Source organism: Heliangelus exortis, chromosome 16, assembly GCF_036169615.1.
Source record: "Heliangelus exortis chromosome 16, bHelExo1.hap1, whole genome shotgun sequence".
In the NCBI taxonomy this organism is placed as follows: domain Eukaryota; kingdom Metazoa; phylum Chordata; class Aves; order Apodiformes; family Trochilidae; genus Heliangelus; species Heliangelus exortis.
Genome location: NC_092437.1, coordinates 6,200,199 through 6,226,090, shown reverse-complemented (window position 1 = coordinate 6,226,090; position 25,892 = coordinate 6,200,199). Strand labels below are relative to the sequence as shown.

At 36.4% G+C, this 25,892-nt stretch overlaps 1 long non-coding RNA gene across 1 annotated transcript in view; it reads right to left on the bottom strand.

The window, feature by feature from the left end:
- Positions 1 to 25,892, bottom strand: part of LOC139803488 (uncharacterized) — a 156,439-nt gene that overhangs the window by 126,991 nt on the left and 3,556 nt on the right. The window lies entirely within an intron of this gene.

Here is a 25,892-nt window from a genome sequence, read left to right as displayed (position 1 = left end):
TGAAGTTCCTGACTCACTTTTTATTCTGGCAAAACCAAAGTCCCATGAGGAGGAAAACAAATCTACATTCCCAGCATGAACGTAGGACTGAGACTGAAGAACTGGTTTCATCTCACTCCTTCACAGCACAGAATTCCTGTCTTGTTTGGGAGAATCAGTTCATCTCCCTTACCACTGATCTCCATCTATAACCAATAATAATAATAATAATATATCTTTTCCTCTCTAAGTTCCTGTTGCAGCTCAAGCACAGTCATGTCTGTTAACATAAAGCAATATAGAAAATAGTACAACCCATGGTGAAGTTATTCATGCAGGAGGAATACAACAAAAGTACCACCAGGCTGCTGCTGCTGTCCCTGGCAGAGAGCAGATACTGGGACTGATGGGAATTTGCTCTTGTGCTTCTACAAGGTCTTAAAAACATATGTTTAATCTTTGGTTTTAAATTCTCATCTTTGACCTGACTGTGCACCTCCTACAAACAGATGAGCTTGCCTCCCAGCAGGTTCACCAAGACCCAAAGACCTTAATTTCCTTTACAAGTCACTTCCAAATTAACCTCTTGATTAACTAAAATCACACTGAGAAAACAGGAATGGACAAAAATTCAGCTCTGTAAGGGGTTGATGACTGATGGGAAATACCACACCACACTTTCAACTTTTATTACTGATGACTCCAACAAAAATCCCCAAAATTCTGTCACTGTTACTCCAATAAAATTGGCACGGAACCACCACAAAACCCTCTGGAGCAGTAAATTTTTAGCAGGCCAACTGTAAGAAGATGAAACGTGACCATTATATACTTCAATAGCAAGCACCAAAAACTGTGCTTTGTTTTTTTCTTGTACTTGTACTTGAGCTATAACCATAAAGCATCAACATTTTACGTGGCAGTCAGCAGGGACTCTGATCCTTGATGTCAGGGACAAGTTGCTAAGTCCCAGGTGAATTCCTCACCCAAAGCAAAGCTGTGTGGAGTTGGCCACCTCACTGAAACTCATTAAGAAAACGTGCAACAGGAGTTAGAATTGAGGAAGTAAAGAAATTATACATTAAGTTATAGCCACCTACTCAAAGAATAGGCCTTTTGGAGGAAAAGCAGTATGTAACTTGGGAAACAAACACCATGAGGCTTTTTTCTTTTTCAAGATACCCGAAACGCTGTGATTAAGAATTTGTCATCTCCAAAACCCTTGTTTGTGTCGTAGATAAAAAGCATCCAGATAACACCAAAAATATCTGTCCTGTTCCACAGACTGTACCATACATCACTATTTCATATACTGCTGAGTTTTACATTGATTCAAAAAACCAGTAACTGAGTTGAGTTCTATGCTTCCAGTGTGTTAGTTTAATTTTTTTAGACATACTGGAGGAATTCTTCTCTATATTTAGGCTAGAAATTAAATTAATCCACTGCAATAAATATTTAAAATATTGAGGATGGAAAGATGTTGGTTATAAGGATTTTTTGTAATTTTTTTAATTATGAGACTTTATTACCAAAATTCGTTGTGGCACCACTCTTCCAGGGACTGAAATTTATTTTTGAAGTGCAAAGCAACCTACAAATTTACAGGTGCTATGTGAATAAATAATATAGTACTATTTTTGTAACTCTCAAACACATTGGCTATTGCAAGTCCACCATCAGAAATGTGGAGTTGGGCCCAGGTTTTTGGAACAACTTTCATATTGTTTCATTAGTGCGAGATAATTCTATGGGTGGCAAAGGCACTGAAAAGTAAAAAAAATTTTGAATATGGTGGTGCCCAAGGTATTTAGTTTGCGTTTTTTTCTTTTTAGTTTTATTTCCTTGCAATTTCTAAAGAGTCTTAGAACATCACAGAATATAATAACTTAAAAAAAAAAAAAAAAAAAAAAAGTTAGTAAAAGATTAGGAACTTGGAAGGCCTTGTAGTGCCAGGTGTGACTCAGTGACTTCCATTAACTACACTGCAGCCATTGCATCTTTGCTGTGTGACCTTAGGGATTTTCCCAAGAATCATTTAAGCACAGTTTAATAATTTAAGAGCAATTCTGCTGGAATGATCCTTTTTGGCATGAATGGATTTAATGCAGAGGTAAGAATTTAAATTTCTCCCCTTCATGAATTTCACCAGCAAAGTAGAACATCTTACTTCAGCAATTATCAAGGGGCTATAATGTCAACCTTGCCTAGAAAATGCTGATAACCTGATTCTTCCACAGCTTACAACAGTGTAAACTAGAAACATACACAACAGAGTTTCACTGATACAAGTGTATTGGTATTTTTACAAGAATATGTGAATGATATGTGAAAAGCAATGATATGTGAAAAAGTAAATAAAAGAGATCATCACTAGCACTGTAAGACACCTTCTGAGTCCCTCTCCTCTTGTTGTAAGTACAAAACGCCAGAGTTTATTTTATTTATTTGAATATTTCCTTTCCAGTGTACACAGCTGAAGGACCAACTTTCTGCTGAACTATGAGTTTCTCACAAATTAATTTTATCCTTAGCAATGTTCACAGTTCAAATTAGGAGACTTGCCCAGTTTTCTCTGGCAGGTAGGTTGCTAAGGACTGTCAGTCAGTATTTCTGTACAAGGTTACTACCATAACATGCTCTTCTAAAATTTTTGCCAGTACCTTCCTGTAACTCCACCCATCTCTTTTACAGAAAAAGCTTTAAAAGGTCTTTGTTTCTATGAAGATTCTCAGCCTGTTTCGTTTCAAGGTTTAAAAAAATGCTATTATCTTCTGGGTTACTGGGTATGTCAAGACATTATATGGCCTGTAAATCAGAGAACAATTCTAAATTGGTTGATATTACAAATAAAATCATTCTCCACATCCTTATCACATAAAACAGACCTACAACATTTTGCAGAACTAAAGACAACAGAAGATATTCCCTGGAGACCTGCAGGTAAACTACTGTTGCTAAGTAATTTCAATTTCTAGACAACACACTTGCAGCATCCACAATAACTTTCAATCTGCATTCATCTGTGTCAGAAATTTTTGTACCCACTTTCAGTTTAGAGCTCAAATGCCCTGTTTTTTCTGTAGTCACTGTTGCTTCTGGCTCAATGTCAAACTATCTTCCTCAACAGCAGAATCAGATGTGAAAAATAACTCGGTAATTAACAGCAATTTGTGTAAGAGGTAAAATATCTTCATAGTAAGTGTATAATGGAATCATTACTGAAAGCTGTCTAAAAGCACTACATGAAAATACAGGCAAAGATGTTTGACCTCAACTACACCAATTTCACAAATAAAGCCTCAATAATAGCTTACAATCACACTTGGCTGGGCATTATTTCCCAGACACGCAAGGTCTGCATTACAGAGCCAGAAGCAATGATTCACTCTGCCAGCTGCTGTGATGGCACAGGGCAGCTTGGTTACTGTCCTAAGTTGTTTTGTGCATGCTGTAAAAGCTTCTATACATCTGATCCCTCAAGAAAACATTAACTGTACGTAAGCAAGAAGGTAGGGAGCTTGCCCTATTTCTGAATCATCTGTATAAATTTGAAGGCGGAAGACAGGAATCGTATTATACTTTCCTTAAAGACAACTCAATGGGTACTTTTTTTAGATATGACCAAAAAAAAAAAAAAAAGGTTTCATTGCCCAAAGGCAACATAAATGCAGGCATTCAATGTTGTGTGTACATCTGCATCCATCAGCACTGCAGGCTGTGTATCACTGTGCAGCTCTGAGCTGTAACACAAGCAGACAGTGCTAAAAGGCTGCACATCCTTCCCTGACCAGTCCTTGTCTAAAAGCAGAAACTGGAAAGCTAACCTGGTACTAGCCTGTGACTGGCTAAGAGAGACAATATCATTTGTGTCAGTAAATTCAGATGTTCCAGCAAAAAGACTGCCAAACCTAGGCATAACACTTCTGTTTAGGGCCAGTTTCTGGTTGCTAACTCAGTCTGAATGGTACATTTGCCCTTGAGAAGTCCAGAGGAACGTGGTGGAACAAATCATGAAAGCAGAGCCCAGCATGAGTAACCATGTTGGGCTCTGTCTGTGAATCTGTGCTGCACAGGGAGGAGAGGTGAAGGATGGGAAAGCCTGAAATTTCTCTGCATGAGAATTCTCTCAGGTAATTGTTTGCTGTTACAGCAACAGGACTTTCTCAGTTTCCACTTTTCTTTGAAAAAATACATTATTTATTATGCCTGATCTTTCACACCCCAAATAATCAAAAGTAAATCAGGACAGTTTTAACCCTGAGAAAAATATACTCTAAATTATTGCATGTTTATTGCCACAGAATAAAGCAGAAGGAAAATAAGGAGTTCAAACTAGGGAAACATTATGTTGGACTGAGTTTTTACATAACTTGTATTCAAATAAGTCTAGAATAAGCAGTAAAATTATTCTCAACTACTTCAAGAGGAATTTATGTCTGGGGGCAGAGGGGAAGTAGAGGAGACAAAAGGCATTTAGAACACCAAAATGAAAATAAATTCTAATCCAATACACACTACAGCCAAATCTGATCAACTGTTGAGGAATTTATAAACAGAGAAACATCTTTATTCTAGAAATTATCCTCTTCTCACAGACAGTTTCTCTTTCCACAAAAAATGCCTCATATTGATAATGAAATTCAGTGACAAACCTGTGGGTTCTCCAAAAATAGATTGCACCTTTTGGTGGATTATTGTGTCTCTTAAAATGTGAACACAGAATGTTTTGCTCAACAATTCAAATAGATGTCAGGAACATGGTAGGTTTATGCACACTATTTCTTTTGCATAACACAGACTTCTGTAACACACAGAGTATCTCTTTCTTTAAAATGCATTATTTTTTATTAATTTGTCCACATTTCAACACAGTAATTCAAGTCATATAAAACTCACAGAAACTCACAGAAACGCCAATAATATCCTATTATGTCTTGAAAGTAATAGGATGCATATAACACATTCTGCATTATGAAAAAAAAAAACATTACCAAGATTGCATACAAAGTTTGATACATAAATATGACTGCCTTCTATTGCTCTCTGTCAGAAAGCCCTCTGTTTGGGTAATTTTCCTCAGCATTAAAATACAATTGATAGAAATCAGTGATCATGAAATCAATCAGCTTTTTACCTCCAAAGAAACTTCAATCTGATCCCTAAGTCTACACTTCTGACAGGGGAAGTGAAATGGTAGAACATAACCTTGTGGTGACAATGACAGCAAATTGATTGTTAATATGAAATAGGTCACTTTTATGACTACATGTCAGCTTCAAAAAAGTAATACAAGCCCAAGAAATATGTTTCATCCTACAGACATATGAGTGTTACATGAAAAATTTCAAGCAGAAGTTACTTGCATAAAAGCCAGAGATCATGATTAAGAAGAAGTGGTACCTGACCTTAAGGGGGAAGAAAAATGGAGAGGGATGGTGTAGCAGATGTATTTTTGTAAAAACAAAAATTAAAATTTCATGTTGTTCTGTAGTCATATTGGGGATTGTTCTTTTTTCTTGTACAAATTACTATTCTCCCTTCCCTATGATCTCCAAGGTAACAAGAATGTACAGAAAGAGCAAACTTACAGGAATACCCCAGGACTCAGTAAGCATAGACACTTCCTTATTCTTCCTCCTTTTTTTTTTTTTTTTTAACAACTGTTTACATCGTGTGCTGTGCACATATTAAACAAACACAGGCATTCTAGTTCCTTCTCACACATGGCTTATTTTACCTAATCATATCCCATGCTTTTTATGATCTGAATGCCTCCTATAGTCTGCATACAGCACACACAGGGATTTCCCCTTCGTAGGCTGCTAGAACAGAGGTGGAGTGTCTTGGAGGCTGGGAGATGACTAAAAACAAGGAAGGGAACATACTGAAGGAAGTTCCTGCTCAATTGGCCTGAAATTTAAGCATGGCCCCTTTCATGGACATAAATTTATATTATTTGTGAAGAACAAAAAATACCCCTAAGTATTAATCTGCAATTGTCCTTCTATCATTCCATTCCAACAATCCTGAAAGCCCTTTCAAGGCATCACTGCCATGGAACTCTGAATAATCATCTTTTAATATTGGAAACCATCATTCAGTAGGTGCCTATTTAATAACATGTCGCTTAACATACTAATAAAACAATTCCTCTTCTACTGTACTTGAACTTGAAATTCTCAAGTTGTTGTAGAACTAGTACACCTTAAAATTCTTATGGAATTCTGGTGATTTCCAGTGAATAAGCCAAATTTAAGGGCCTCAGACAATGCCTGATATCTGGCGAGAGCTCAGTTCTGATCAGTGAAAATAAATATCTTCAGAAATATGTTTAGTTTATTGGTTAAAAGCTTGAAACACCAAAAGTGGTCATTCACCTTTAAGTTTAAGCCACAATCTGTCAGTAGTTACTAATGCTGGCTGCTAGATCACTGATTAGATTCAGAACCTTCAGACACATGCAAACAGATTTTGTAAAATGTTTTATGCTACTTGATCATTACCTTAAAATAGTATTGATTAGATTTATAATATTAGGATAAAGCTAAGGACAGATAGCATGGCTGCTGAGACATCAACATTCAAAAGTACTTTGCTGAGTTGAGTGTTTCTTTTTATCTATCCAGGATGACTTTTACACATGTTTATATTCTAAAAATACAGTATTAACTGCATCTGTTAGATCAATAGCATTAAGTAGCAATGCTGCCTTCCATAAACACCAAGTCAGTTTTATGAACCAGATTATTAGTAGTTAAATATTTAAAGATGTTTACCCTTTAGATCTCACTTTGAAAATACTATCTCCCAACACCACATCCAGGCTCCACGTTGTGGGAGGAAGGTTTTGAACCATTTCAAGTGCAAAATTAATTTTCCATTCTTACAGACATAAGACAATGAAGAATGTATTCAAAACCAAGCCTGCTCAGTGTGGCTCAGAGGAGATTGTCTTCATGAAAAGATGCAGAATGAGCCATATGAGATTGGGCACAACAAGTTTAAGAGGGTCTAACTTTAAGAGAGTGAGACATAAGGGTTTGGTTATTGCATATCAGAGTCCCAGCATACAGAAATTAACTGCACAGCAAGACTCAGCCAGGCACACTTCCTTTCTTTCTGTCATCATCTGTTTCATTATTTTTTTTCCTCTGCAGTGTTTGGCATCCCTTAACCCTCCCGTGTGTCTTAAATGCATGGTATCTCAATCTTCCCAATCATTTTCTCCTCCTGACCCCCAATTCACTTTTGAAAGTTTAAAATTAAATGTGTTCCACTAAATTCTAACGACTGGATGTCCACAAGCTGGGAGGGCAGAGGCACAGACAGAACTAGAGTTGTTTATCTATTAGAACCATACCAGCACGGACTGCCAGAAAGTCCCCAAGCGTAAACCCCATTTCCAAAAATTGGGAATCTATTTCTCCAGCATGCAGCTCCCGTGATTGCTTCCTAGGTGCATCGTGCAGGAAGCAATCCAGCCTGTTCATACATCTGTACAAACTGTGCTTATAAATTGAATACTTAACATGCGTCTGAAAAATTCACATTGGTTTAAAAACTTGCATTGTATTTCAGAGCATATTTGCATTCAAATTAGATGTTTACTGTAATTTGATAAACAAAATGGTAGTGGGAAGTACCACCAATTTGCTGGCTACTATTAACATACTTCCCACCATAACAATAGCATATTTGGGTAAAAAATGTAAGTGCATTTGTTTCTGTTCCTGTTTTTTAAAGTACTTCACAGAATCGCATCTCAAAACCAAAACCATGGTCAGGACTTGTATTTACATTAAGACAGTTAAAGCAAGATGCCAAAAGGTGCTTTTGTTTCTCTGAGATTTTTCTATCAATTTATTTCAATTTAATTATAGAGGTTTTCCCATAAAAAAAAAAAAAGAAAAAAATTCTTTTTGTCACTTAGAATCACATTATCTCATAAGTATAATTCACATGAAACAAATTAAGAGGCTGATCAAATGCTCTGTTAACATAATTCTTTAATAATAATATCACTTAGTTCTTAAACTGCTTAATTAGATTTCAGTCATTGCAATCAACAGCCTCATTGAAACTGTTCATTTATAATTTATACTCTTTGCATTTCACTGTTCATTTTTAAAACAGTGTTAACTATAAGAGCCAACATTAAGCAGAAAAAAAATAGTAAAAATTAAAACCAAGGTGATTTAGAGATGTTGCACCCTTTAGGTTTTGGGATGAACTTACTGAACTTATTCCTGATTCACTAAGCAACAATGGCAACATTGCAATTGGCTTGGATTTATGATTGCCCCTTAGGAAAAATATTTTTCAATTTTTTACATAAATCTAGATCCAGACATTTTCATTTGACCACAAATCTGAATTGAATAAAATAAAAAAGCTGTGCTTTTATTGAAAAGTTGACAGACTAAATAGATCTCTCAAACATACTTGAAGCCTAAACACATTCAATTAAATTTCCACCCATTTAGATTTTTCTAGATAAAAAAGATGTGACTAGGCCTAGCCAATGCACCAGTTGATGTTTTGAAGCAGCTTTCTTCAAAACTGAGAGCCCCTTTGCTCAGAATGATGTGGATGCATTCTGTAAAGAAAGCACTTGTGCCTGCATCCACATTTAAAGTCAGCCATGTTCACAGACAATATTTTATCTGACTGCAGAGAGAAAGAGGTCATCCAGGGTCAGATGACTCAGTGTGTTTCAATAAATTGCAATTATATCTACAATGGTCAAGTACAACATTTGGACCTGGCCTGCAGGAAACAGAAATCCATAGTTGATACTATTTCCCCACAGAGCAAGTGAAATATTACAGCTCCATGACTATGAGAGGATGTGGCTCCATTTTGAACAGAGAATTTCTTAATGTTAGTAAGACAGGTGTTTTACTCTTAACCCTATTCAGAGTCAGTTCTTCAACTTTCTGTTGTCATTGTAAGGTTATACATTTAGAATTATGCTCCCTTTAAATAAGCAGGGATTGGTTAACACATTGGTGTTTCTTCAAGAACTACTTTAGCTACTTAAACTGAACACATTTCACTAGCTTCTTCCTAGCAGTGCCCACAACAGACCCCAGCAGAATTTTAACACCCATCCCTCTAGAGCATTCTGCTGTTATGCTCAAAATATATGTGTAAACTAGCAGGCATCTGCTAAGCTAGTAGTGAAGTATCCAGTAAGTAAATAAATGCATCTGGGTTGCAAGCCACTGAGATTTATAGCACTTTTCCCCAATTCCTTTTCACACTACAGTAAATACAGTAATGGTGCTGGCTAATAAACAGCTATAAATCTGCTTTCTTGTTTTTATGATGTTTGGCTGATTGAAATGCAATGCTGTGAAACTGATGAAGTCAGTGACTATGAATGCAGGAAGGCTTTGTGTGCTTTGAGGGGATAGGTTTTTAATATATTTGAAATAGTTTATTTTGCAGGACTTTTCCACTCCCACATCAATAAGTTGGGGGTTTCTTATAAACTTCACCCCCTCTATTTTTCTCATGCTGTAAGCTAGATTTTTATTCCTAATAAATTCAACAGATCTCATGCAGATGTAGAATAGAAGAGGAGGTTTGGAGTTTCTTTGGACATGGCTCCTCACCAACAACTTAATTTGGTTCCCATAAGGCTGCTGGGAAAACTCCTGTAGACTTTCATTAGAGATGAATTTGGCTTCTGTTGCTTCCTTCCTTCCACACAATTTCTTTTATGCCCCCTCTTCAATCCTTGAAGAGGCAGGACAGTTTGGAAGCACTGGCATACACCACACATCTGTTCTTACAACTCAGTTAACAGAGGAGTGCATCAAACTTCTAAAAGCGAATGAAACCTTGCGTGCAGGATCACTGCAGGCAAGGAATTCCAGGAGCATGCCAGAGATCAGCCTTGTAGGAATCTCCATTCTGTTTCTGTCAACACCTCAAACTTTGTTCAGCCTGATGGGAGTGTCTGTAAAAGTCAGACTTTCTTTCAAGTGATGACACTTTTCAGAAAAGTGTGGAAAGGTGATAGTGATTTTTTTTTTCCCCCTCAGATATTTCTTGGTGATAGTATGGGAACTAAATCCTAAGGAAACAGAAAAGGTGGCTTAAATAAACTATTTTCTCTCTATCAACTCTAGAAACAACTTATTTTATCAACTGAGGGTCTGCCACTTCTGTAAGTTTGAAGTGTTATACACTCAAGAGATAACCCAAATATTCAAGCAGTTTGCAGATGTTAAAACTGCCAGGGGGATTAGGCATGTTTATATTTCAAGAGAGGGGATATATTTTTTCTTCCTATTAATGAGAAAATAGACCGATGGCATCCAGCAACAGATTGCTGCACTAATTTTAATGCAGTTCATAGTAAGCTCCTTCATAGAAAACAGGTAAAACAGGCCTAGCTATGCTGACCTGTAAAAGCTCCCCCAAGAGGAATCTTAATTTCATTTTGACAACCTTTATCCTCTCCAGCAGTTATGGTTACCACCTTGCAGACTGATATAAAAACCCTGGGGCTATGGGAACCTCAGTAAAAAGGAAGAGGCAAGACCTTATGGCTGACTAAACAAGAGCTCCCCTCATTTTACTTCCACAAGAGCCCATGCCACGGTCCTACTCATCCAAACACAGCAAAACAGGTACTACTGCTAAAGGGGAAAACACTTCAAATCAAACACTGAGCTGTACAACGAGAATGCCCACAGCAACCGAACAGACTCTCTCCTCTTCAGCTGTTATCACTTCCTCAGAGCTACCCAAGCCCAGCAGCAGCTACACCTGTGAGACAGGTGAATTGGCATGAACCCATTAGAGTTTCCAGAGTGGAAGAATATCTATTTTTATTCCTTTTTTGATACTTAAGAAGAGAAAGTGTGCAAAATAAACAGTTTAGGAATGATGCAAGCAGGGGTAGTGTTTTGGAACATGAGAATATTTTACTTTCTGTAACCAAATAATATTTTGCTTAATATTATCTAACAGGATTTAGGCTTTAAATCAGAACGCACATTGATTTGATTTGTATTTTGCAGGAAAAACTAAAATTATAAATTTCAGGAGCAAAAGAAAAAACATCACTGTGTAACTCTGTAACACTGAAAGGTCATTGCTTGCCTTGCTTTACCCCTAGCATTCCCATTTTATAATTTCTCTGCCATACATGGATCTCAAGTCCCATTTTTATTAGTGCTAAAATAGACTGTTCTCCCACTGTCACACCATCTGTCTCTTTTCCTCCTGTCTGCCAGTATATAGAACATCTAGGAGTAGTACTGAAGAGAAAAAAAAAAAAAAAAAAAAAAAAAAAGGAAAGAAAGAAAAGTGTATTGTTTTGGTCACACACTGCTGGCAGCAGTCTGTTTCCAGCAGTGACTGTCTTCACAGAGGGGCACACTCAGCCTTCACCAGCCCATAACACACATCTAGTGTAAAAAAAGAAAAAATAACCCAAGCACAAAACTACAAAACTCTCACTGGTCTGGAATGAGGAGAAATGAGATTTCCTTTTTGCACTCACACAGTGCAATTTCAGAGAAGGGCACCTCCTCCCAGTATCAGTGCTGCCTTGTTGACATTTCAGGTTTTGTATCAGAAATTTCTCCTGACAAATTTCTGATTCATCCTGAGCCTGGATCAGCAGCAACAAAACCTATTCACAGCACACACCAAGAATGGGATTTCAGAAAGTGACAGAAAACACAATATGGGCTGTTGCTTCCTTTTAAAAATGTACTTTGACTTTAAATCTACAAATGCTTTCTTGGAGCTTTTTAATACAGGCATCAAATTCTCCATATTATGGCCCTCTGTATAAGCAGCAATCTAGCAGGCTGCAAATTCCATTCTATACTCAAGTCAAGACAGAAACTAAAAAGTACTGAGTGGCATAAGTGGGATAACAGGCTGGAATTACAAGGAGTGTCCTGACATAGAATTTTATAGCTGTGTAACAGATAACAGTCACCATCTCATGAAACAAGTTGAATCAGTTACTTTGCATTATCTGTTAGAAATAGGTACAGATGTTTTTCTAAGGGGAACAGATTGAATCAAAGTTCTGTCAGCAGGAAAAGAAAAAGTTATTCTGAATGTTGCATTCCTAGTATCAGGCTGAGCATCACCCAGGTCCTGTGAAGTGCACTAGAAACATGGAAAAGACTGAGTAGCAGAAGATTCCTGAAACTGTCAGTATACAAGGTCTTTATTATACTTAATATATAAAAATTATATCTCAAGAAAACATTAACATTTGTCTAAAACCAGAGTTGGTGAATGAACACTTAAGATGCCTGAAGTACCTCCCTGCTTTTACTACAGGATATTTCAAAAGCAGTTAAGTGTGAGGCAAAACAAAGAAGGATGGATAAATTAGGTCCAGAAACATACAGACTTGGAAAGTTCTGAAAGTCATATATTCCACTCATTTGCATGCATGAACCCCTCATTTCTCAGAAATAAATCACAGTACTATATGAATCTATTCCAATTTTTGACAACATCTCATAGCTCAGACTAAGAGGCTGAGTGGGCAGAACTGAAAGGGACAGCTTTTAGGAGCTTACATTTGATTTTAATCCACTTCTAGAGCAATAGGGCTTCATATTGTGGTTAACAGTCCCTGCAACACCCTGGGTTTTTTCTTTGGGCTTAAAATTTATTTCATTGAAGTAATCTGACTTTTCAAACAAAGTTTTTTCATGGGAAAATAGCACCATCTGTAGGAGAGAATGGACCAAATTTCATTAAAATGTTTCTATTTTCAAGCCATTAAGCAAAAGTTACTGCTTTATAAGAGGTTAACTTTCAAAGTAGGTTCATGTTTTATCTACAGAGCCAAATGGACTTGTAAAAAGATAAACAGATTTGCTGGTAGGATCACCACTATCCAGTTGCCACTTTACAGACTATTCTGTTAGCTAAACCACTTTTATAGTTTTGCTGAGAAAATTCTAAACCTCCCTTCACAGATGATTGACTTTCTTATGCACAGGGGATGGCATTCAATAATTTTTTTATTTTTTTTTTTATACTGTTTTCATCCAACTACCACTAAAAGGTTAATTTTGCTGCAAAACACCACCCATGGTGGATAGCAGCATTCCTGACTTAAATCTCAAGAGGTATTGGATGCACTTGATGAGCACAAACATTCAACATCTATCTCCTTCCTTCTCTCTTCCATTCCCTTCCCTCTGTTCAGAAAAGCACATAATTCATACAGGCACTCAAAGAAAGGGCAACACATTGATCAGCTATTTAGCAATGGTGCTGGAGAGCACTTGACAAGGGGGTGCCTGCAACTTCCATCCAGACTGAGCTAACACTGCAAACACAGCACTGAGCTTGAGCAAGTCAGCACTGGTGAGACACACGTTTGGTAGTGCACGGGTGCTCACACAGCTTCTGGCTCCAAGGGCAAAGGAAACCTCGACTGGAGCACACGAGAGATGCACCAGAAGTCTGTGTGCATCCCTACAGAACAGATGTAAAACTGATTCAAACTCCATCTCTCATTCCTACGTAAGTGACACAAAGAAAATATGAAGGGAATATTTTTAATTTCCAACACGTCCAAGAAGCATGTAGAGGCATTTTAATTAGCCTAATAATTTTTTTCTTGGGAGAACTGAAGATTCACTGAGAAACATTGCACAGATCAGAAAAGTTTTAATCCAGCAAGTGTCAGAATTAGTTTGCTATAATATTACACTTAATCTGCTGAAATAGCTCCATAGAACGTAGCCAAATGTAACCAGCTGACTATGCCAATGGCCAAAATATATATTTTTAGGACAAGAACTGGCATTGGTGTTCATGAGGTATCTAGGACAATACAATCCTGATTCCCTGGTAGGGGTTTCCAGATATTACTACAACATAAATGAAGGGTTTAAGATCCCTGTGAAGAGTCAAGAATGGAGATAAATGATTTTTAATAGAAAAATGGCTTACATTTACTCATTGGAGACTGCATAAATAAAATGGTTCAGAATTAACAATGAAATAGAAAGCAGCACTGACAAGGCCAGGGACAGCAGAACACTAGGTTAAAAACTCAGGTACAATTTTGGGGCCCCATTTTCCTTTTACATTAAGAACTCTCCAGCACCACAGAGAAGATTTCATTAAAGCAAGAATTTTGTTCTTACTGCTTTCTCTTGCCTTCTTTTCCTGCTCATCATTTGCAGCACCCTTGAGATTTGAACAAACTGCTCATTCAGAAAATTTCCAATTTGCAGGGCAACTTCTCCCATCCAGTGAAAATGTATGAAACTTCTATTTTCCTCTTGCATCTTCCTGTGCAGATCAGGTTAGATGTGAACCTAACCTCCTCACCAAAATGTGATGAGTAGGAATAGAATAAATGGGGCAAATTTGAAGAGATGTCTAGCTTGGAGTGATATTTGAGGCTCAGGAATGCAAACTGGCAGACAAGCTGTCATGGGAGAAACACAGGAAGATCTCAGCATATTAAATAAGTCTCCTCACCACAACTCTTTGCTGTCTTGCCTTGCCTCACCTGCAGCTAAGGAAACATGGTGAATTATAATAACCTCAGCAGTTTCAGGACTGTAATTAAACTTCCAAATTAGATGACAAACTCAGAGTAAAAAGACTTTGCTAAACTCTACAGAGCTTTGCACAGTTACGTGACATGAACCTACTTAAATGTACTTCAAGGTCCTATGGTTTTGTGCTGAGTCTGCAAAATTCTCATGTGCCCGTGCTTTTCATGCAGAATCAGATGGAAACACAATATTTTGCTTTCAGTCTGAGTCGACTGCAAACTACAAATGCTAGTAAAATTTGGTGGAAAAGAAGAAATAAGAAAGGAATTAGTTAATTTACATAACACAGAAACTGGAGGCAACATTTTGCACAAGCTTTTTTTAATTGGATTTGTAAAAAAAGTAAGAGCACACATCACAGATATTGGGATTTCTGTTGTTCTGCTTTGACTTGGAAAGGCACATTTGTGATTGTCCCAGAGACAGTTTCAGCTCTCAGAACCTATCACACATCACTGTGAATTTCACTGCATAACATTACAATGTCTGAATAGCAAATCACTGGCTTCCTGATCAACATTTAAAGAAATAAACACTTTGCATTCTTTTACCTTTAGTATATATTCTCAGAGTTTAAGTTATATGACAGCATCTGAAGTCAAAGAACTGACAAAAAGGGCTTCTTTACTAGCAACCAAATTACCAAGGATGCAAATGTTCCATTTGTCTCTGTTCAAACATGGCAAGCTGGTTTTATTTTTTGATGCCAGCATAGACCTATTTCCTGCAGCTCTGACATGGCTCATCGGCTGCACACTGTGCTTAGAAAACTGTCTTCTGATGTTTAATATTGATGCCTCTGCAGACTGCTTTCATTGCACTGATTAGAAAACAACAAATCAGCTCTCAAATTACAGAAGAAGGAGCCTTAAAGTATATGTGAAAGTAGTCTTGTGAAATAAGCAAGTGTAAATTCACACAGAGTCCTCAGAATATCAGAAAATAGACCACATCCATTGAATAAACTTAGTATCAGGGTTTGGGTTTTTTCAGGTGTTTTTTGTTTTGTTTTTGGGGGGTTTTTTCCAGTTTTTATGGTGACATGTGAGATGGCAAAGGTCTTCATGTTCAACTCAATCCTCTAAACTAAAAACATGAACATAATTTCCATATATCATATTCTTTCTTCAGTCCAGAATACCCTTGTAAGCAATCACTCCCTATAGGATTGCACCAAGCAGAACTACTTGGGTGTCAAGCCAAACCTCTAAGCTCTACTCTGCTCCCAAGCCTGTGTTCAATAGGTCATCTTCCTAACATTTATTATATGGCTTCACCCCAGCCTCCTATGAAAGCCCAATCTTTAAATTGAGTTCTTTGCTTTTTTTTCTCCCACACTTTTGTTTTAAATAGGGAACAGAGAACCATCCAGGAGACTTATGATCAAGTCTCCAAGGAGACTTATGATCATTATAAGGAATAATTATTGTCATTAGAGGGATAAGAAACCTGTAGGATCTAAACATAACTGTATTACAGTTCTTGACGACTTCTCAAAGAAACCCAGACATTACACTTTCAAAAAGAAAAGTCAAAACTGACTGTTTTCTCTGACCCAGTTTCTAAAGGTCTCAACCAGCCTTTAGAAGCTCTAGTTATCACACCAGTGATTTATTTTATACTGTAAGAATAGGATTAAAAACCAAAAAAAACCAAAACACAGATAAATTTAAATTCTTTAAACTCTTATTTGTTACTCCAATCACTGCTTTAAAGACTCACCAGTCTTCACCATCTGACACTACATAGTATATTAGAATTCTGTTACTCTTACTATGCTAAAGTATTAACTTCCCAAGAAAGAGTCACTGGTTGCAAATAACATTTTTGGAAAAGACACTGATCAGGAGTATTTAAGAGACAAGTGTGTGCCAGTTACATTTTCAACTGTATTTCCAGTTGTGTGACCTTCATTAAAAAATTTCCTCCCCAGTCAAGTGATTAAAGTGATGAAAGGTCATTTAGCACTCTCTATTCCTTAAAGGCATTCAGTCACACTTTGTGCTGCAGAGAGTATTTGTCTTCTCTCAGAGTGTTTAGCACATCAGAGCTGGCAACCAGCACTGTCATGATGAAGAGTTGTTCATTTCTCCTACATCAATTACACTTTATTACTAAAAGCTTTTAATACCTTTCTTCCTTGGCTTGCTGGTTACAGTGAAAGACAAATCTTATTCAGATTACTGATGAGAGATCTTCAAAGACTGATTCAGTTTGTCCCTCTTACGTTCTTCCACCAATATCTTACATAAGCTGCCATAGGGCACTTTCCAGCCATAGCACCCATGTTTTCATATACTTGCTAAAATATTTTAATATAATTTTTACAAATATTGCTGCAAACTGAGTTTACCTCACGTTGGTGTCAATTCTTCTCTGATCCTTCCTATTTTAAAAATTGTTGTTCCTATTTTAGTTCTTGAATCACAGATTACTTTAAAGTTGATGTAACCTATTTTGAAAAACCCCGTAAGTGTGTAAGGGGCATGATCTTAACTCACTCTTGAGTCCTAATTAGTGTGTTAAAAAAATGCATGTTTTTAAAATTGTGAAAGCTGGTGGTTATATTTCTGCACTAACCTTTTCTTTTTAAGCACAAATTGTTCTACTTTTTGGAAAAAAATAAACAGCTTACTAAAAAAAAAAAATCTAAATCCATGCTTAAGCACAAACAGTTTCTCAGCCACCACCACCAGCATATGCACACACCAATACAGAATCACCATCTTTCAGAAATCTCTTAAAATTTTGGCAATGTTGTCTCTCCTTATACAAGACACAGGTAAAGGAAAGAAATATGCAAAGTTCTGATAGTCAGAGCTACAAATGTTTGCCATGCATAAAATATCCCCGTTTGGTTTGTTATATTCAGTATTGGCTTCCATTTATTTGCTAGGAAATAAAAGGCTTTGAGTAAGATAACTTGCAGTGTTCATATGCCATGGTCATAAGTTCCAAACAATACAGATAAGTGTTGGATGACAGCCACCTATTTCCTATGCAATTTATAATTCCATCTTTCTTAGACTGGATATTCCATTCTTTGCTTTCACAAGGCAGTTAATATTTTTTAATAAGAACATCCCTTAATAATGGAGAAATTCTTTTCTCTGAAGAATGGAATTCATCTCAGTTATATAGCAGAAGGTTTGAGCTGATCTACTAGAAGAAACTTTTGTGTTCTGACATGCAAAGGATGAACAGTTAGCATGAGACAGACCAAAGAGTACCATGTCCATTCCTAATAGTGTTCAGAGGAGGCTCAGTTTTGAAATGGATGGCCTTAGTGGATGTGTTCTGAAACATAGTAAAGCACATATAAGCACTTTGGAATAACCCAGTTTATTAACTGGTTTGAATCCTGGAGAGTATATCATTTCCATTTCTGCATTTCAAGGGCATCTCCCTTAGTACAGATTTTAGAGTGTTTAAAGATGATGTTAAACACTCCAGAATTTTCAAAAGAAAAAATAACTACAGAAAACTTGAAAGAGAAAAACAAAGAAAGGAAGGAACTCACTCAAGGTTTTTTCATGTTTTCAGGTGTATCCACCCTTTTCTAATCTATGGCTGACTTGAGCTGCAGCTGTAAAGACCTTTGGCACAGAAGGGGAGTGCAAATGAAATGTCACCTTTCTCATCATTATTCAAATACCAGGGATTGCACCTCACAAGCATGAAGAATCTCATCCAGACAAATAATTGACACCATAGTCAATGATAAAAAAGCTACATCACTCTTGCAAATGGAATTTGGCTGGAATAGTAGCAAAGAAGAACAGAGTGCCAAGGCATATTTTTGTTTTCCTAAATTAAAGGACGTTCTATCACTTCAGCTAGGACCCATATGTCACTCATACTGAGGGGTATCAGCAGCACATTTTCTTCTGAAGAAAGAACACAATGAACTGATTAAACAAATCTTAAAACTGTAAAGAAAATTTTTACAGCCATTTGTTAAAATACAAAAGGATTTTAAGAAATCAGACAGTTCTAATGATATTTGCTATGGTTAATACAATGGTATTTTCAGTGTCCTAGGCTTACAGAAAATTGGCACCTACTTTCCAGACCTTGAGTGCTTCTGAAGAAAGTTTTAGTGCTGTTCTCCAGTTCACTAAAAAGGAAGAGAATCATTCTGTTTCTGTTTATAGCTACATGAATCAGAATAAAACTACTGAAATAAATGCACTTGATTCTGCACTGGCTTAAGTACTTTTTTAATAACTGTGCAAATGCATTTTGAAGCCCTCCTACTACACATGATAAAGAACAAAAGTAGTGTCAAGCACACAACTTCAACCAGAACTTAGAAATTTGTTTGAAGCTGGCTACTTAAGATGGCATTGCCAAATGAAACTGGCACCTCTAAAGGCTGGCAAATCCTATGATGGTTGATACCCAGGTGGGGTATCTCTAGTGACTTCAAATAGATTTTCTGAAGAGTAAAAACATGTACCTGTACATTTCTATATATTGTTTTTTTAGCCATAATCACCTAGTAACATCAGCAATGCTGTATTCATAAACACAGGTACTATCACTCATTAGACCAATTAGTAAATCTGTGCCTGTCTGATTCTACACAAGTGAAGCATGTGACTCTGCACTCATTGCTGATGCACAGTTATATTTGCAAGTTTTTCTGCCCTTTTCATTATCTCAATTTTTTTCAGCATATTTGTCAGAAAATCTCTGCTAATTTCACTAACGGAGTTGTTCCTCTTTAGATCTCCTTCCTCAGCAGTAGCAAGGTAAAGGTGAAGTGGACCAAAAAGTATGGTGCTACTAAACCAATTGCTGGAGAGTTCACAGCCCACTGATAAATTAATTTCATTTTATCAGTACATTTTTGTTTAGAAACAGCTTTTCACATCCTACCAAGCACTTATCTGTATTGTCAGTGCAACCAGATGAACAGTTTGCACAAGTTAAGTTCTGATCTGGCCCTTGGACTTTATCTCCCTTAGGAGAAGACTTTCCTGTAGAGATATCTGCAGAAGCAGAGAGAAGCAGAAATAAAAGGAGCCTGTAATTTAGTCCACTCCTGTGCACTACCATACATTTAACCAATAACCTTCAGGATTTTTACACAGATAGTCATATCATTGGATTCAGTAGAAAGCCCTGGTGAGTGCTAAGTTTTCCACTCTACAAAAAAGAAATTCAAATTAGGGCCCTCAGTCCAGTTATAGCAGTTAAGCATCTGCACACTTGCTTGAATGAACAGCATCAGTGACTAAATGAGATTCCTAAAGTGAAGTTATACAAGCACAGAACCTTTGCAAGAACTAACAAAAAATAATCAAATTGGAAATGCAACACTCATCCAATTAAATTACAAAGGACAAAGCACTAGTGGTTATTGTTCTCCTTGTTTAAATGGTGCTTATTTAGAGCAATTAACAGAACCCTGAGATCACAGATAATTCTGCCTGCATAGAATTTGTTTCCACATCATACACCCATGAAGCTCAAAGGCTTACAAGACTAATGCAGTGAAGACAGAAAATAAACTTTTCAAATCCTCATTTCTCTGGCCTTTTCCTCACCCCAGTCTCCTATCACTTTTTTTTTCCTTAAAAGACATTATGTGTTAGGAGAGCAAAGCAGCCTGGGGAGGTGATATTTTACCATCGTCTGTGCCATTAATGCAGTTAAAAAATCCCCAGACTGGAAAAATCAGACAGATGCATCTTCCAGGTTCACATGTGCCAATTCCATCTGTTAAATCATTAAAACACAGGCTTGGCAGATTCTGGAGAAAAACACATTTGTTTTCACTATAAAGAGGAAGAGTAAACTTTCTTTCTGTTCTTACAATTCACCCCTCCCCCATAATTACTTTAATGAGGAAGCCTGTACAAGTGGGTACTATTTAACACACTACTGAAAGATTTTCATTGAACTGGGGTACATGTATTAAATTATATGTCATAACCTGGGTTAGTCAAAGATCTATTAAAAAGTTTCTATCTACATTAAGATGCTTCAGCATTTGCCTTTCTATTGCATATATCTTCCTACAGCACCTGGTTAAACACTCATTTTTCCTTACAGGAAAGAACCTATTCAGGTTACATTTAAAGGTGCAGTTTATGTAAGGAGCAAAAAATCCAATGAAAGAAAGCTGCTAAACCATGAATGCAATGATGGGTGAGAAGGCACATTTTTCCAAGGTTGTGCAGAAAAAGTAACTTTACTTTCAGGATAAATAAAAGCAGCAAAATTCAAATTCAATACCAACATGCTATATTCTTCCAGTATCAATACTAAATTGACTTATGCATTATTTTTCCTACTACAGTTGCTGTACAACCATCCTTCACTATGGCAACATTACCTATAGAGCATATGTCTAAATATTGTGGCTTTTGAATGCAAGAAAGTATGCCTAAGTTGGCTGTCTTTTCCAAGTATGACAGTGTAAATATTTTAAATTCCATAACATCCCAAAGCAACAAAAAAAAAAAAACCCAAAAGAACCAGCTTGCTGCTCCATGTATTTCTTTCTCCTTGTATTCTACAGAGAAACAGAATTTCATTCTCCAGGCAGGGGTTTATCTTAAGATCCTTCCAGATACTGAGAAAATTTTTTAAAAAGAGAGAAGCATCCTTTACAGAGCAGGATTCCATAGATGATTGCAGACCAGTCTACACATTTTATCAGCAGCAAGGCAAGAGCTCAGAGGAACTGCTGAAATCCCTCACTACTTTGCACAATGCAGAAACACAGCAGCATAATGTACATGATTTTCACTGAGCTAGAAAGAGCCTTTTCATTACTGTGATAAAGAAAGTCAACGTGCTTTCTGAGGAAACATCTTCCCAGAAGACTGAACTTTTTCTAAACAGTAGGGCTTAAAAGTAGTAAGTGAAGAAATTATTTCTGCAAGCATCTCTTGCCTTCAGTACCTATCCATATATTAGAAGCAGTTGGATCCCTTCAAGTTTAGTAGCAGAGAGATTCAGACAAACATAATGGTTTCAGGGAAAACAAAATAATTCATGAAGCTGACAGTGCAGAGCTTCTAAAGTTGTGGCTACCTGTGTGAAAATGCCTTCAATGTTTTCCCTCATGGTAAAAATATTTTCCTTAGGTGCAGAAGAAATCACCTTTCCCAACCCTTCTCAGCATAACATTTGCCTTCTCTGAGGCAAGGACTCACAGCACAGGGATAAATGACTCTTTTTCAAGTGAACTTAAATACAGTTTTACTTAACATGTTTTCTTTGGGGAATATAAACTAAGCCTGCCAGACCCGAGAGAAAATACATAAATGATCAATATGGGGAAAACCTTTGCCCTTGTTTAAACTGCTCAAATTATGATCTGCACCCAAACCAAAAGAATACAGAAAGTTTAATAGTGGAGAGAAAAAGAAAGTATTTATTTCTTAAGTACAGATACTGTAAAATTCATATTTATTTAATAAAAATCCCATGAGCACAAGAGAAGTGGTTAAGATATACTTAAACCAGAGAGCAGCTTTCCTTCTTGAAGCCACACTCTGGTTCAGGATCTGGTGAGGAACCAGTGAAGACAGAAGAGTACAGGCAATTCCTATTCCTGTATTAAACACAAGCTGATTAATTTGGTTTCATGGTCTCTTTTTAGCAGTTCAGAGGCCCTCTGGAGGTTACATCTGAAACTTAGCCAATAGATTACAACATTTTAATTCCACAGAATAAAACATCTATCACAGGCAGTTCCACAGACAGGAACATGTAATATTAAATTTTGCCTTAGTTTCTTAGTTTGCTGCCTGAAAATGTTAACTAAATGCCAAAAGGCTGCTTACCCTACATAAACCAAGGTAACCCAAGTGGAGTGGTCTCAGAGATACCCTCCCCAGGACAAAGATTCTCTCATTATGGATTGCAGATGTCATTATGGTGCTGATGCTTATGTCTGAACCTTCTATATCAGACTGAACCTGCATGAGGCTATGTGAGTAAAATAAAAGCAGTGCATACAACTGGCTTCCTAAATCCAAACTGTTAAAACACTGAAGATAATAAGCACTTTGATAAAATGATGCTTTATAGATTTAGAAGCTAGAATGAAAGTGTTTGAATTTAATACAATAGGCTCAATGACTTTTTGGTAAAGAAATTGGTATCAATTAGTCTATCAAATCTATACAATTTTTAGTTCCTATAACAAATAAAGAAGTGCATTTTAATGATGCTTCTGGGGGGATTTTTTTGTTTGGGTGTTTTTTTTTTTTTTTTTTTTTTTTTATTATTCCCCAGTCTTAAAAGAAAGAATTTAAGGAATTCTGGGAATTTCTATCAATTTATTTGCTAAAAAAACATTTAAAGAGTGGGACTTAGTATTTGTCCAGAAATATTTACTATATATCCACAAGTTCCAAGTACTTCACTCCCATTGGAGACATATAAATCTCAACCAGACAAAAATGCATGTAAACAAGAGAATGGGATTCTGAATTCTGACAAGTAGAGGCAAATTTATCAGCCACAATGGTACAAGCCCAAAGCTAGTGGTCATTACTGTTATTAATACACACTTATACCAATCTGCTACAACAGTAGGCAAATTATGTTCCTTGTTCTTTAAAAATGCAAAAGAATATTTTTATATTTGCCTATCTAGACCAAGTTCCTATTAATATTTAAATACATGTCAAAATTTTACATTTACACATTCAAACAGAATACGCATTAGCAATTTGAAAAATTTAGTGGTACGATTATATAAATTACCTTTACATTGGAATAGGATTCTGATCCATTTTTTTACTTTATATAACAGGCTTTATTTAAAACCAGGAGTTGTTTGAAAATTTTATCTGCCTTTCTTTTTTTGCAGTTATTTTATGACTCTATTAGCAGTCATTTCCCCCTTACAATTCCCAATATCAAAGCGGAAAAATGAACTTATCTGCTTTTGCAAAATAAATACATTTTCATAAAAGATATTCCACTGCACTATTCTGAAGTTCCAGCAAGTCATCATCCCCTGCCATTTTGTGTACTTATTCTATACCATCTGTCTTTGATTAGAACTGATAATTCACTATGTACTCCACTGGCAACAACTATAAGTATTATTCACTTATTTATGCCAGGAAAATTGTAGAATTATTGCTTTGAGTCATGCAACACTTCACTAATTCTGCTCTATCACCTGTGCACTACTTATAGCTGGGGTCTGTGGAGGGCAATAGTTACAGCTTCTCCACTGAAGATCAACCTTAAAATTAAGTGGAATAGGAGTTTCTCCATTATTGAGCAATATTTACTGTGTATTTACAACCTTAGCACTTTCACAGCATCAACATAACTTCAGTATCAAAGCTGTGCTCAGGTAAGACTGGTTTAACACACACACACAAAAAGATATTTTAAAATAAATATAAAAGCAAGCTGAGTACAACATGAGTGCACCAAGCAGAAAAAAAAAAAAAAGTCATCTCACAGAATACAAAACAGAAAGACTAATTTTACGTATTTTCAGGGGGAAAAAAAACAACAAAAACACACCTCTTACAATAAGTATGCAATTTCTATCAAGTATTTTTATGCACTTGCTCAGAGAAGGCCCGGGGAATTTTATCTCAAAAACTCCAGCACAATTCAGCTGCAAATAGAGAAGTCTGAATTAACAACAAATACCCTCTTAAATTAGAATACAATTAGATGCTGATATCTGTCATTGCCTACAATCCCCCTCAAGGGAGGAAAAAAATGCATGGGACTAAAAAAATTGTTCACTTGTTTTAAAGTTTACAGGAGGCTCAGAAAAATTTCACATTCATTTTACCTCAGAAACAATGTGCTACTTATTCTTCCTAGCTATGATATTTTACATAACATTCTAGGATCAAAATGTAATTTCAACAATAACATTTTCTGACATTCTCCAAGGAAAAATCACTAGTTTCTTCCCTCTAAAAGGATTTAGATGGAATAACATCTGTGTTGAGGTTATTGTGAATATGTTAAATGGACAGCAAATCTCTAAGGGGCACTGCTCATTAATGTTCTGTGCATAAAATTAAAACTCGAAATACATTTTTCAATCCATTCTGAATCATTTAAGAAATTCTCATGCAAAGAAAGTATTATGCTGCAATAATATATCTGCAGAGTATAATATGAAAGCTATTAAAATGTCCTCAACCCCCTGCCTTCCATGCAAAAGGAAAAGGCAACTTTCTGACTGGAAACATGCACTGAAACAAGAAATACTTTAAGACCATGCAGAGACTCCTTTCATTTATACAAGACAAAAAAATTCAGAACTGTGTCTTTTTCCTTCACCTTTAATTAATATTGTGCCTAGGTACTCAGAGACAGTGCTCATTAATGAAAAGTTTTAATGCAAACATAGCCTCCAATGTGAATGTGACAAAGCCCTGCATGTCACTACCAGAAATAATTTTATTTGGAGGGCATGTATACTTATTTAACCAGGTACAATACAAATCTAAGTGTTTACATGATGCCTGATGGATAGAATTCTCATGAAAATTCTTAGTTGGAACAAAAAGCAATTAATCTGCTCAGAACAAATAAAACTCTAGGAATAATCAAATGGTATCATTGAATTAAATGATAATTGGTCATGACTTTCAAGCACAGAAATCTGCATAGAACTGTAGATGTAAATGCCATTTTATGGAGAGAAAAGAAAACATCTTTTTGGGGGGAAAACAGACATGCCACTCACAGTTCAAAAGTCACTGGGTAATTACAGCCACAGTAAGATGACAGTTCTGAATTTTGCCACAACACATAATGGATCTAACCAGGCCCTTGGATTCCTTTTATAAACAGAAGTTCAGGAACTCCAATTAACATATTCTTGATGTGATAGACTGTAGCAGGTTTTTTTTGGAAAGAAGCCAGCATCTATAGTGTCAATGGGACTCCGTTTACTTAAATCACAGTAGTCATAAAGCAGTTTACTATACAGGCTGCCCACATCTGAAATATTATTTAGAAACTTTAGCAAAAGGCACTGATGTTTACAGTCTCCTCTACTAGGCTTCCACCTTGCAAACCATGGGGCAGCAAGCACAGAACTGACAACAATAATTAGTGCTTTTTAATAAATATTTTCAATGCAAGAGCATAAGCATAGATACACAAATGGATATACAAGCACCTCAGCAAACAGCTTCATTTTCCAAGGTTTTGATATTGCAGACATTTTAAAAGGAAAAGCAAGTTCAGTCTAGCTAGAAGTAAATAAAGAAGCTGCTTTTCAAGTTTTTTGATGTGAAGGTGGAACTGCTTAGAGTGTGAAGTGCAGGCCCTTCAGAAGCAAATCCAGAGAATATGGACTGGTACACACCAGTGTGGGTTTCC